This window comes from Empidonax traillii, unplaced genomic scaffold, assembly GCF_003031625.1.
Source record: "Empidonax traillii isolate 1590-97213 ecotype Southwest subspecies unplaced genomic scaffold, ASM303162v1 scaffold140:size1466565, whole genome shotgun sequence".
NCBI classification, from domain to species: Eukaryota; Metazoa; Chordata; class Aves; order Passeriformes; family Tyrannidae; genus Empidonax; species Empidonax traillii.
Genome location: NW_020955333.1, coordinates 998,488 through 1,013,749, shown reverse-complemented (window position 1 = coordinate 1,013,749; position 15,262 = coordinate 998,488). Strand labels below are relative to the sequence as shown.

The 15,262-nt window shown below is 38.7% G+C and overlaps 1 protein-coding gene across 2 annotated transcripts in view; it reads right to left on the bottom strand.

The window, feature by feature from the left end:
* The window catches only part of POLA1 (DNA polymerase alpha 1, catalytic subunit), a 196,954-nt gene that overhangs the window by 44,321 nt on the left and 137,371 nt on the right, over positions 1–15,262 (bottom strand). The window lies entirely within an intron of this gene.

Sequence of the window (15,262 nt, the reverse complement as noted above, 5' to 3'; positions counted from 1 at the left end):
ATCTGTGAAGGCTACTGGATGTCAGTAATCACACAGTCAGTCAGAAAATCTGCAGATGTGTACAAAAGGAACATGATATTCAATGAAGTGCTCTCAGTGCCAGTTATGTCAGGCCACTGTGCTATTCCTCCAGTTCAGAAGTACACTCCTGTGTGAGTTTGTATCACTGTTGCCATTCTGTGCACAGAAATTGCTCAAATAGACATGAGATGCAGCTTGACCACACTACATTTAAACTCTTTCAAGTTCTTCTTCTTGCACTTTTGTTCAATAAAAACCACATTCCAGTTCCTGCTGCTTAAGATGCTGGAGTTTAAATATTGGCCAAGAATGGCCTGAAGAGTTGTTTGCTACAAAAAGCCTTATTAAGAATGAGATAATTGGAACAGCGTGAAATTTGGAAGTACTGTCCATTTTAATACATTCAGTACAGAGGTAAATACAAACAAACTCTCAAAGGTTTTCTCGATGAGCTACAAAACCAAAAAAGAACATGGTTAGACCAGTGTAAAACTGTGGCTCAGTATACCATAAGGAATGATCCTGAATATGCAGTGGAAAAACAATCAGTAAACTATTTCTACTTATTGGAATTCTGCTTCAAATTAGCTTTTCAGTCTTCTACCCAATCAAGCCAAGTTTTATTACTACATTCAGCTAATTTTACACTTCTATTGACATGTAATAAAGTATCTATGACTATTAAGCAACTCATGTTGAGACATTTTACAACTGTTACTACTACTGAGTTATTTTTTATATATTTTAACGGTATAGTTTTTTTCCACTTCATGTGAACCTATTTTAAAAAAAGACACACAGAAGCATATTTTATTCCTTATTAGCTATTCTACGATATGCATCATCATTATACTATTATACACCAGTTATTTTTAGTAAATCCTGATTACTGCTTCCTGAAGAAGAAAAAAGGAGGACGACAGCGATTAAGTTATTTGTTTAGTTTTTTAGATTCAGCTGTAATTGCTGGTACACATCTCCCTGACTGCACACATGAAGCAGGTTGAATAGAACACTGAAATTACCTCCTTCATAATAGTTTGTTTTGATAATGTATTGTGTGTCGAGATGATGAGAAACAGTTGCTGTCAATTTGATTAGCCATTATATTTTTATGTTAATTGCCATTATTGGGTCCATTCTGTTTAGTGTCACCATAGAAGCCATACAATGTTAGCATAAATAACAAATTGGAGTAAATTAGGAAGATATATTTTTGCCAATTCATTTTAATTGCCCCTCAGTCCTTCCGTCGGTTAACGCAGCTGTTGACCCATAATAAGCGCTAGGTCAATATAGCTGCTTGTCAATTCAGAAATGCAAAGTGCTGTGTTGCTGGTAATGGATATACAACAACCTTTGCCAGCCAACTGAAGCAAACGAATGACAACTCACACGAAAGAATAAAGCATCAGCTATGGAGTTTAGTGACCTGATATTAGTAGGCAGGCTAATTGAAAGTCACTGCTTAAATGGATAAAGAAAGTACAAAAAATCCCTATGCAAAAATGTATATATGCACACATAGATATATATATATACACACACAGTTTTTTTACTGATAATGTGCTAGTTTCTCCTTCCCTTTACCTTCCTGCATCTTACAATTAGTAACTGGCAGAAGCCACAATGTTTTTAAGATTTCCATGTAACTAAGTATAAATATCACGGCATACTTATGAATACAAGGACAAGGCACCTTAAATTTAAAAGGACTTTAGGAACTACTTATATCACCACTTCTTATATTTCCTAAATTTCTACTAACTTGTAGGTTTAAAAATGGGAAAAACCCCCCAACCTTTAAAACTTCAAGCACAAATAATATTTTAGCTTCAGCGGTCATTTTTTTTGCGTAAAAAAACCTTGATCCCCAAACATTACTAAACTAATGAAGAACTAAATTTGTATCTTCATTGATGTATTCTTTCTTCCCATGAAAGACTGAATGGTGAGCACATGAAAATAAAACTCTACTGCGAAGTCCTTATTTACTCTATGATGTTTAATTTCTTTATTTCATTAAGAACTAATGTCTGAAGGTACATCTGCTTCTCTGAGAGCTTCCATTCACAGAAAGAATATTTTGTTCTTCTCATGCAACCAAACATTTTGCTAAATTGCATTTAAAACTGCAATAAACAGGTGAAGGAACAAAAGATATATAGTTTGCATTCACACAGTTATTCAATCCTTTGATAGAAAAATTAAGCTTCTAATATAAAACTAACAGAATAAAAAACCCCACCATTTTGCTTAGCCAACAAAATATTTATTTAAATCTAGGTTTAATATGGTAGTGGAACTGCTTCCATCATGAGACCAATTCCAACTGAGGCAAATTTCCAACTGTCTTCCCAGGAAGAATTTAAGATTACATCGATTACATAACAGGAAACCAACGGTGTCTTTTTAACAGAACTGGTGAATTATGAACACCAGAAAATCAAATTCTCCCATGACTAAGCACAAAACTAGGCTACAAAATGCTCAGTCATGGAAACAAAATTATCTTGCCTAGCTACTAGGAAATGCCCACCAGAGCATACAATAGGAAGGGAGACTTCCCAGGAGTTCCTGAAGGACAGCTCTGCCTCCACACAGGGCTAAATTCATCCTGCTTGACTGTAAGGACTAACTTGGCATTTGTCTTGTCCCTGCCGCTGCTGCTGTCTGAACAAGACAGTGGATTGAAGAGTAGCACCATCTCTTCTCTTGTCTCACAAATACTTAAAAACTCAGCTCTGGAGAAAGGTCCTCCTGTGCCCTCACTCCACTTCTCTCTGCCTCAGCAAATCTCTGCCACACCAAAGCAAAATTTCAAGGGAGGAATGGTCCCAGCTCTCTCAGTCCATAACTGTAGTCAGTGAGTAAGAGATTTTTCCAGAGGAAGCAGACCCTTCTGAAACCGTTCTGACATGATGTGAGAATTGAACTTGGTTTTCTCCATAGGCACAGAGAGAGTGAAAAAAATGGCCAGTGTCCACCTTTCCTTCTCTTTTCTAGAAATGGCAAAGTTCAACACTCCCTAAAAGTAAGGGGACCTGGAAAGACTTAAGAACTTACGATTCACCATCTCTCACCAGCTTTTCTATTATATAGGAAAGGTTGGTGGCAACTGCATTTAGATGTTGAAATTAGAAGGCTCCTCCCTCAGTGCTGGCTGTTTCAGATTACATCCCAACAAACTTCAGTTGAGATGCCTCACTGTCCTCCATCCTGTAAACAGGGCCCCTGAGTGGCTAACACACCAGCCTTTAAAATCCATTCAGTAGCTAAGGGCAGCATGGCAACCTAGATAAATCAGGTAAGAAAGAAAATCAGGTTCTCACCTTACCAGGTAATGTAAGGAATTGGTTGAGGAAAGAGGGAAAATTAAACAGAAGGAAAAGCTGATGGAAATTCACAACAGCAAGGTAGCAGAAGAGCAAACTAATTGTTCTAATTCTCATGTTTTACTTACCTAAATGCAGTGCTATTCTACCACACACTTTTTAAGCAGCACTTAAAACCTTCATATCTTGAAAGTGTACATCCAAACAGGCCATAAAACTAAATGCCCTTAGCTTAACGATTATCTAATTTCAACCCCTCTGCCATGGATAGTGACACCTTCCACCAGACCAGGTTGCTCACAGCCCCATCCAACCTGGTCTGGAATACTTTCAGGGATGAGGCATCCACAGCATCTCTGGGCAACCTGCTCCAGGTGCCTCACCACCTCCTCAGTAATGAATTTCCTCTGAATGCCTAATCTAAATATACCCTCTTTTAGTTTAAAATCCTTCCCCCTTGTCCTATCATTATCTATCTTCATAAAACTTCACTGTGAATTCCTGTATTAACCAAATATGTGGTGGTCAATGTTTTTTCAACACTCTTTAGATTACTGATGTTCCTCTACAGTATGCTGAAGTCTTTACTCTTTGGCATCTCCTCAATTTTTTTACATTTCTCTACAGTCCCACCACTCTGATAAGCCTTTAAATCTTTTCTCTATTGTAATTTTTTCTACCCTTTTGCTTTCTTCTGCACCTGACTCTCTCCCATTTCTTCAAGGCCTCTCTGTGATGTATTTTTTGTTTTCTGTTGCATCACCTATGGTTTAAGGGATGATGAAGGCAATAAGAAATTAAATAAAATCCATCAAAAAATCCCCCTTTTAGTTTGCTAACTCTAATAGACTGCTTTGTAAAAGAGATGATTTCCAAAGGCTATAGAAGTTATTTGTATTACTTCAATTAATTATAATACAAAACAGTGGCACCACTTCATTAATCAGCTGCTTGAGAGAGTTACTTTAGTGAAAAGCCTTTTTGATAATTTTGATTAGAAAGAACAGTGGCTCTTACCACTGTGATATGATTCAGTATGTCCATCAACCAAATCCTTTAGAACTAGTTCTTAGTACTTTAAAAAACAGGAAAGAAATAAAAGGAAACAGAAAAGTCTCTTGGCAGAAAAATGTGTCTCAGGAACTCTTTCAAGGCTTAGATGTAAGGGAGCAAAGCATACAGGAAATACTTCAGTGCTTTGAGAGGCATTTCCTCCCCTCCCCCCCCTTAGAAAGATGCAGTAATTAAAACCTAATTATTATCTTCATTTTAAACAAAACCTAAAGTGAATACCAATTAATAACAACATACTAATGAGCATCTGCTGTGATGAAATTGAATATGAATGTGCTGCAAATTTCGGGTAATTTATTTTTCGGGGAAGTGCCACTGGTCTCAATCTACTGCTGGAAGACTGTATAGACTGTACACATCTTCCATCATGTCTCTTATGTGCAGCAATTTCTATTTTCAAAACAAGGGTACAGCTCAACTTTGTGGATGTTTATATCTCCTAATTCCATCCATGCTACAATGATTTCAAGGTAATAAACTAGCAGTGTGTCATGTTTTACACACCTCACATATTCCTTTGTAAAACCAGGGCAGTTGCCATCACACATAACTTCTATTCACCGTCAGATTCTGAAGGCAGACACTCCTGCATGATAAGAGCTAACAAAGTGGGGATTCATCTTACACTAAACACTCATAATGTGTGTACCCGTCACCTCATGGCAATGCTGATGTACATTGAAGTCTGGTCTGCTTGTGCATCACAAAGCCTAGTTAAAACACAGTGCTGGTCTGTGTCAAATAGGCTGAAATAAACTGCACACCAGAAATAACTACTTCAGATAAACTAAAAGAGGTGAAATAAAAGTACATCTAAATTGCAGCCTTTGTACTTTGGCATACAAACAGTTTTTGAAAACTTATACTCAATTCCTTTAAAAACATGAGATGTTTGGTCACATTGTTTCCCAACAGCAGCATTGGATATATAAACTAAAGGGAGGGAGGTTGTGTGTATGTGGTTTCCTTCCTACTCATCCAAACTGTTCATCCGCTCATCAATAGTGGTTTTTTTTTTATGATTTCGACTTATGCACTCCATTAAAAAAGTAAAAGAAAACTGAAACAGATGCAGCAGGATTTGGATGCGATGACACTTTCCCTACAACTTACACTAACATGGACTGCATGAGAAAAGAAGAAGTTCTTACCTGTACATGCAGAGGTCAATGAAAAAAAAAAAAAAAAAAACCACACCACAGAATACTGGATGTTTTTGTATATGATATTTTTTTTCCTATTAAGTAACTGAAACAAAAAGAGCTTTTGCTATATTAAGTTCTGCTTAGCAATTAATGAGAGCATTACAGTGGATCTAATTACAAAAACCAACTCTGGACTCCAATGCCAGCAGAAGAACAGAAAAGCAAGTGAGGAACTGGGTGAAGAACAGATGACAACACCTGCTGATGAGGGAAACTGGACTGAATGAAGGGGTTGACAGAATACCTCCAGGGTGGATTCCCACAACACTATTACTAAACATTTTCATCAAGACATCCTGGAGAAAAAGAAGCTGTCTTTTAACAAGATTTAGGAGGCATGAACATGGCAAGAAGGAAATGGAAGGAAATTTATTAAGAAAAATATTTCTGATCATAACAAAGAATCTGAATGAATTATCCAAAACTCGTGTGTCCCAGGCTGGCACTACTCTGCTTTTGAGGATTCATAAGATGACACCTCAAGGCAGATCGCACAGACACAGGATGAACACCAAGTGCCAGACAGAATTCTGGAGGAATGGATGCAGCTGTTGGACCACTAATGGTGGTGGATCACCTCTACCTAAAGCTCACAGTGTAAGCAAAGACATGAAATAACTGTTCTTCTTCTTTGGAGATTTGCTCCGTTTTAAACTAAAAGACTATGTGACATGTGTGCTTAAGAAACACTTTCTCATTTTAATGATACATATGCAACCCTCTCCCCTACTCCTGGTCTCGTGTGTACGCTACAGCTCATATGAGCATATGGTAAATCAAATTCAACTCACTGATCAGCCAAAACAACTCACCTCTTTACTAATCTGGCAGAAAATCAACCCCCCAAATTTCAGTGCTTCCCTGTGTGGTCAGTAGCTGGCACAAAGCAAAAAGCAAACTGCTCGGTATCTGTTGTGAACAAGCCAAAACAGTTACTGCAAGCAAGGGAAGGCAGGATGTTCCCCTGCTTTTAGTTTTGGGTTCGAGCTCCACCTCGCACCCAGTGATCAAATTCATCTGAGCAGTGCAATCAGGCCTGGCAGAGAGAACGTAAGTCTTAACTAAGAATCACTCTTTTTTCTGATGTGTGGGAATCACTTGCCTTGTGTACCTTCAGCATACACTTGTCATGGTACAGTGTGCTTCACTTGGAAATTTGTGACTAATTTTTGGTATTAGTAATATTTAATACAATCATACCCAAGACAAGAACATAAAATTTGTGACACAGTCTTTAACAAGACCAGACACCATCTGCTCTTAGGCATTTTTTTTTTCTAAGAACATTATAAGAGCAATCAATGACTAACAGAAATGACTAATGGTTGGACGGAGCTCTGAGCAACCTGGTTTAGTGAAAGGCGTTCCTGACTAAGGCAGAGGGGGTTGAAACTGGATAACCTTTAAGGTCCCTTCCAACCCAAGCCATTCTATGGTAACCTTACAGAAATTAGCTCTACAGATGTTATATATATATGTGTGCATATGTATAAATATATATATCTATGCACTTCATGTATGTATGTCTGTAGGTATAAATGAACACAGACATTTTAATAAAATACAATGGCAAATGAATATAAATTAGAAGTTTTAAAATAAAAGTATCAATATTTTATAAAAATATTCTTCTGGATTCTAAGGAAAGTCCAGAAACAACACTGACAATAAACAATGAAACTAGTAAATAGCTTGCTTTAATTTAGAAAGTTTATTAAATGGATAAAGAGATTCACATGAAGTGGTTAAATCCCATCCCAGGAAATGTCATCAAGGTGGTCCCTTTACTCACTTCTTCCCTGTCCATATTACTGCATTTTTATTGTTTGCTGAAGATGGTTTTGGGCCATAACAACCGACTAAGACAGCGATGGGACATGGCTCAGGAGATGAGGTGCATGGACCGTTCAGGCTGGCAATATGGATCTGACTGTGCTTCAGTCCCAAGCTTTGCCCCCACAAACTTGGAACTCACAAGCATCCCCTCATAATGAGCACACTGACCACGTTACCAGCCTCAAGCTGGAACACAGCCCTCCTGTTGTTTTAAAGGCTCTGAACCTGTAAAACATACACGACGGTCAACCACTGACTTACACCTGTTATCTTCAGTTTCTGGTCAGAGGACATTTATCACTGCGACTGACAGTGCAACAGAAGAAAAAGGTATAACAGTTGGGTTTATTGAAATAATTCATTGTACTCTAAATGAGATGAACAAAATAAATTTTAAAAAATTAATTTAATCTGTAATCTGCCTCATGGATCTGGAGAGCCTCTACAGTATTCACGTTCTCCCTATGAAAGGAATTACTCCCTATGAGGAATTTGCAGACTAACCAGTCTGAATATTCATCCTACACTGACGTGTTAAAAAGCAGTTAACAAAAAAGGCCTGGTGAAACAACCTAAAAATTAAAAACCATCTCTGTAAAGCAAAGTTGTCATTCTGCTCTGATGATGAAGTATCACATCCAAGTATTCCCCAACTATCTTTAAGTGCTACAGAACAAGCTCGTACAGCTCCAGAGCTCTGTCTCATTCTAGAGAACTGATGGATCTACTAACTGAATGAAGAGCACTTAATTGAAGTTAAAATAAGCACATGCATAGGAACTCTCATCACTGGACAGAACTCTTTTACCTTTCAAGTAATTTCATGTGTTTCCTTAAAAAAATTCTAAAGTCATACTGTTCTTTCTAACAAACAAGAACTAAAATGTAAATATCCAGGAAATATACCTTCTATAAAGATGTGTTACTACAATTGAAAAAAAAAAAAAAAGAAAAAAAATCACACAATTAGTACTCTGCTGAGCTGAAATCTCCATACAAAACCTCTGTCCTTACTCAGGGAACATAAAAGTCATAACCTCTTTCTCAGGACCCACATTTCTCACTGCTGGAAAACAAATAAATCAAGAGGGGCACAACTGAGAAGACTATATGAAACCACCTTAATAGGAGTAAATTGCGCCTGTAGGAAAGGAACCTGCATAAGGTAGCTCCTAGACCAGAACTACAAATCAACCAAGTATCAGACACAGGTCATTACTAGAGGTCCCCCATGGGCCTCTGCAGATCACATATAAAGCTGCTTTTTTACCACTTCATAGGGAGCCCCTGGTGGTCTAGTGGTTAAGGACGTGGCGCTGTCACCACCAAGGCCCGGGTTCGATTCCCGGTCGGGGCCCCTCCCTGGGCAGATGGAGCTCGTTAGCCCATAAGGCAATCCATCTACGTCCTGAGGACCTCGCTGCCACCGTCCAAGCTCGCTTGGCCCCGGCAGATGAACCTCAGGATTAAAGGGTGGGCTCAGTTCCGCGCACACTGTGTCTCACCTAAAAAATCCAATGCGCAGGCTGGCAGGTGTTCGTTCGCGAAGACTGGCCATTACATTACTACCACTTCATGAAATCTCCTGACACATTCAAAAATGGTAGTGTAGTACCAAGGATGAGCCAAAGGTTACTCCTCATTGTCTTATCTAAGGCATATTTTGAGTCTTCTGTCTGCTTGCAAAAACAAAGGGTGCCACTTCCGATGTTCAGATGCAGGATGCTCCGGATAACAATGGAAAAAGCTGGTAAAACAAGTCCTGTTCTCACAATTTGGACTATAGTAGAGGTAGAAAGTTACAATTCGGAAGTAAGATATTTCTGTTTACATAAATAAGCTTAATCTAGCTCTGTACTCACAACATTTATTTTTATTTACTTTTTTTTAGAAATAAAGTCCTTTCTCACTGATTGATACGCTTTACACAAATATTTGGCACTTGTCAGCTATCCAGAAGCATACCCTAAAAAAGTGTAATCTATGCAAGCAACTTGGCTTATATTTATTTAAATTGGGATTTTGTTACGAAATGGGTAATGCTGCATTTCTTTTCTGCAAAATAATTTACTAATATTTGCAAAAGCCTTTTTTTAATGGAATCTTGATTATCATTCAACAAGCACAAGTACATAATTTAAAAATGGTTTATTATTAAATAAACAACACTATAAATAGGCTAGACACACAAGCAAATAAACTTATCTAAATATGTTTTGGATGTAAAAGCATGTATGGGGAAAGAAAAGTATAATTTACAGAGAAGGAACTAAACAAACTGCTTTGGATTACTGTATTCCTGTCTCTCAAGACTTCAGAACGCATTCTCTCAATTTTAGGAATTAACAAGAGAGTCAGAAGTTTGAAAAGCTAGCACCTTCAACTCCTAATTTTTTACTTTTTAACAAACTATTATTTGGGCTCATGTAGTTATATAACCTGAAGCAAGGAATAAATGTGCTGCCGAGGACACTATTTTGCCTAAAGCAAATCTGGCATTTCAGTAAATTGTGAAGGATTAGAATCAATGTTCCTTCTTGTTGACCTTAATTTTTCTTAAGATAATAAGGAAACTAGGCTATGAAAATGTTTCAGCTACTCTTATGTGCCCTGCAACATTTTACTATTACAAGATCAGAACTTTTAGAGACTGACTGAAGTCCCCATCTCCACGATGCCACCAATACAAACAAGCAACTCCCCAAACTTCTCAGACTATGCAAGATTACTGCTTCAGATGGAAAGGTAAATAGACTTTCAGTACAGTTTATTTGACCTGCTTAACTTTGGAGCCAGGATGTACACAGATGATGCCTCTGTTAAGTAAGATTTTTCTTCCTCTGTTTTGGTCAGGTGCTGTTGGGGACTGTTCATCTACCTCTTTGTAGTGTAGCCCTTATCTGTCTCTAGCACAATGTATATATATCACCAGCTTTATCAATGCAAGTCTTGCTCTCATGTCTCTAAAGCACCTCTTTCATACTTCAATAGAATGGCTCTCTACTAAATATTCATCTACTTTGCAACATTTCTGAGTAAATTCTAGCCCACAACCTGGAAGTGAAATGTGGTATAGTTATTAATGGCATTAGTACCTCCAAATGCAAGGAGTATTTTGTTTCTAGGACAAAAAAAAGCAGCTGGTTGTGACCAAAGACACGCAACACTGTAGTGGTTTGACCCTGGCTGGATTCCAAATACCCACTAAAAAGTCATTCTCTCACTTTCTCTTTGGAACTCCACAGAGGAGAGAGAAAAAAAACAGCAAGGATTCCTGAGTAGAGATAAGAACTGGGAGAAAGTCACTTACTGATAAACTTTCATGGGCTAAACAGACTCAAAGTGGGGATAGAACTTAAATTTATTACTAACAGAATAAGACTTACAGAGAAATAAACCAGTCTGAAAATACCTTCCCCCCTCCACTCCTCTTTCTTCCCAAGTTCTCCCTCCTCCCCCCCAGCAGTGCAGGGGGACAGGGAAGGGGGGTTGTAGTCAATTTGAGTCCACCCCTGGGGCAGCAGTTCTTCCCAGTCTGCTGTCCCGTGGGTTGCTCCTCCATGAGGTGCAGTCAGGTCTCTGCATCCTGATGGTCCTCCATAGGCTGTGAGGGGACAGCCTCCTTCACCATGGTCTTCACCACAGGCTACAGAGGGGCCACAGCTCTGAGTCCTTCCCCTGTCCCCGTGGGGGTCCCTCTCATGGGAGACAGTCCTTGATGGACCTCTCCAACATGAGTCCATCCCTCTGGCAGCGGTTCTTCCCAAACTGTTGTCCCGTGGGTCACACCTCCATGGGGTGCAGTCCTTCATGGATGAGCTGTACTGACGTGGGTCCCCCACAGGGGCCACAAGTCCTATCCAGGAAAAACCTGCTTGAGTGTGGGTTTCTCTTTCCACAGGTAACAGGTCATCCCTGCTCCATCCTGGGCCTTCCACAGGGTCACAGCCTCCTTCCTGCATCCACCTGCTCCAGCATGGGCTCCTCCATGGGCTGCAGGGGGTTCTCTGCACCCCAATGGTCTTCCCCAAGGCAGGGGCCTCGGCTCTCAGTCCTTCCCCTGCTGGAGCTGGGGGGAGGCCCTGGGCCCCTCCTCTTGCACTGACCTTGGAGTCTGACTTGTTATCCCATGTTCTCAGTCCTCTCTTCCCAGACTGGAATTTCTTCTGTGCAACAACTTCTGTTCTTAAATATGTTATCGCGGAAGTGTTACATTTACTTCTAGTTGGCTCAGCCTTAGCCTGCAGCAGGAAGTCTGTCCTGGAGCTGGCTATCATTGGCTCTTCATAGGACAGGGGGAAGCTTCTACCAGCAGCCACCTCTATAGCTTCCCCTGCTACCAAAACCCAGCCACATAAACCCATGACAAACACCCTGTGAAAAACCTTCCTTAACAGCAATCTGCTGGTCAGAGCAACATTTTTTTCATGCTTTTAATGAACTCCTTTAAAAAAGAATTTTCTCATTAGATTACTACTCTTCATCTCAGATAACAATTTGTAACTAGTAGCTTTATATTAGAAAGATGCCTCACTTTTCTGATGCTAGTACCTAAAATTTTCCAGAAAAGTTCAACATATCTAATGAGAAATTGGATCAAATGCTTCAAATACTGGACTCTGTGTCCCCAAGGGAAGTTAAAATGTGTCATTAACAAATGTAACATCTGAACAACTGTAACATTCTGAATTTGAGATGCCTTAATGAGAAGGACAATGATATAAGACAAACCTTCTTACCAGAAAGTTTTCCCTCCTTTCTAGAGATCAGAAAGAACGCACAGGTATTACAGTACAAAGCTACGCAAACATTCAAGCTATGCACTCCTGTGTGTTTCAAAGGTGAGAATCCATCTAGCAGAAAAACTGAGAAAGGAGTGTGGCCTCAGTGTAGAAAGTTGAGCAGCTTCCTCACATGACTTCCTCCCCTTTTTCCCAAACCTTTCAGTTTGCAGTTGCAGCAGTGCCATAACAAGACAACCCATAACAACAGGAAAGAGAAGAACAGAGAATTTCTCTAACAGGACAGTCATTTCAGCAACTTTTCAGTTGGAACTAGTGACATTTGAAATTGAACTTCAGCCAGATGGTTCACGGTCACGGTGCAATGCTTGTAAAAAACATTTGCTAAAACGGGGCAGGTCAGATAAAATTGCTGTATTGCTTTCAAAAACCATCATTGCTATTCAAAAAGGTGAACTTCATCAGATATAATACTCCAAATAGAAGCAGCTGACATCTACCAAAATTCTAGACAAAAGGAAAAACTGCAGACTTTGTCATATATTGCCAACACTGGCATTAGAATAAATACCACCACCATTTATCTACATACCAAAGAAGCCCAATCACAATAGAATGAATGCTAATTTTTTCTAGCAACCTAAAAAAATTAATTGCAAAGACAGTTATTCCTCATCCTCTAAGTTACTTATCTGTGCTCACAATCTCTGCTAACTGAACTTCATTCTCTTTTGGAGGAACCACATTATTTTTCATAAGATACGAAACAGACCCATCTTGAAACTGCACAGTGATGTTCTCTGCCATCTTTCAAATATACAATTTTAGATGCCAGCCAAATCTGCCTCATGAAAGAATAAAAGTAGAGGAAGAACCTAGGTTTCAGTAACCCAAAAATAGGCAGCTAAGCAGACTGCTTGTCATGATATGTAGTTTAGAATAATTCAGAACTGATTCAACAAAATAAAAGCATTAACAGGCATGACACTCTCCTTGGAGCTCCTCCTTCACCACACTTCTTAGTGTGTTGATGCTGTAGCAAGGACCCACTCTCAAATGCATCCACTCTCTAAGCATTCCCCTCTCAAATGCATCACCAATCCTTTCTTGTTAAAAAAAAAAAAAAAGTGTCTTACGTATAAAAAGCTCGTAGGAAGCAAAACACGATGAATCTTACAGGGAATATAAATTATGAATAATTAAGACATTTAAATTGTTAAGCTAGTAAAGTCTATTTCTGAGATTTAAAAGACAGCAAAACCAAAAAAATCAACCTCATACACGCATGCAATAAAAATGTCAATCATATAATCTTAAATAAGTAAGGCTGGAAAAAAATTACCTTATCCTTTACAGTATCATGCAGAACCCCAACACCCAAATTACAGGGAATAAAAAGATGAACAAGGAAGTAGACATTCCCTCCATCTGAGTAGAGAAAGAAAAGACTGACCCAAGCAGTTGCTCTCAGAGGATTTAGTAAAAATACTTTAAAAAAGTAAATTGAAAAACGTATTTTTTAGAAAAAGTAAAAGGAAAAACTTCTGGCCTAGAAAAAGTTGAATTGCCTAATTATCCGTCTTTGTAGGCTAGACAGAACCACAAGAGCACCTAATGAAATGCACTTGCTGCAAAACACAAAGTCAATAATCGCTTATTGTTTTATACTCTTGTAACTTTACCCTTACAAAACTATGATTTTAACATTTTCTTAAATCTGATACAATTAAGGGCTCACTCCAGTTCTGCACAGCAAGGCAGCTGATTTCCACAGGTATGGAAACTGACACACCAACACAAGCCTGCTCTTGTAGAGACCAGATGCACACCGGCATCAAGGCAGTAAGGGTTCCCCTCCCTCAAAAGCTAACAAAGAGAATTCTTCAGAAAAACGACAGTTCTCCCTTCTGTTCTCCATGAGGAAACTCTTTAGGAATTTTCATCTTCCTGATAAAACCAAGACTCTTGCTTAGTGCTTGATGGGTGCAAAGATGTCAAGTAAAATGCAGCCAAGAACAGCCAGTTGGTAAAGTTTAGCATTACTCACAGTCTTGCAGCTTTCACAGCAGACACTTTTTTTCATTGTCTTTTCATTACAACCTTTCATCCTTTATTCACCAAATTTATATATCTCACTAAATTTTATCTCCATTCCACTGTACAATTCTGCAATGGAAATTGTCTCCTGAAAGGATATCATCTTTAATACATTATTTCTTCACAAGGCTTCAAGACTATATTATCTAAGTTAGGTCATCAATAACTCTTTGTAAGGTGAGGCACCGAATGTATTCAGTAAAGAACTGTCAATTCTCTTGTTAAGGTTTACACAAGTACAAGGGAAAACTGCAAGATCAATTTTAATTTTTTTCCAGTAAGTTGGGAGAGTTGTGGATTTAAAAAGAAAACATTTGTGTAGCCAATCATTAGTAACTTCATACATAGTACAGCTAACCAGAGAAGCTGTCTGAAGCAGAAAATATATTTTTATAAAAGCTCATTGTTCAGAGCATCTATGTATTTCTACATTTGGGATGAGGAATAGAGCTGAAAGCTAACTGGAAGACATAAATTAGGTTAGGTAACAACAACCTTGTGTGGCAGCAGGAATGCAGCCAAACCTATTTACTATCCCTGCCAATAGACTCTTTTATTAGATTAGGATTTTTGAGTAGTTTTCAGCAAAGGGACGAGTTGCCTTCCCAACCTTATCATGAGTACTCATCTGGATTATGCATTAGCTGGAACCTCTCTCTTTAGCAAGATCACCCATGCAAAAATCCAGACAGCATTAATGAACAATAAAATAAAAAAACTGAGAAAATGGCAACATTTTCTTATCCATATGGAAGTGCTGAAAGGTATTCTTTCCATTTCTGCTGCCTGGGTATTTGGAAGCATGACATTCAACAGACCACCTAGATCATGAAAACAGAGTAACCAAACACAGATATGCCTCTTCAAGCAAAAAGTTAAATTACTTTTGTCAATCCATTCAGCTTACAAACAACAGACTTTCATGTTCTACGTGAGATAACCTATGGAGCAT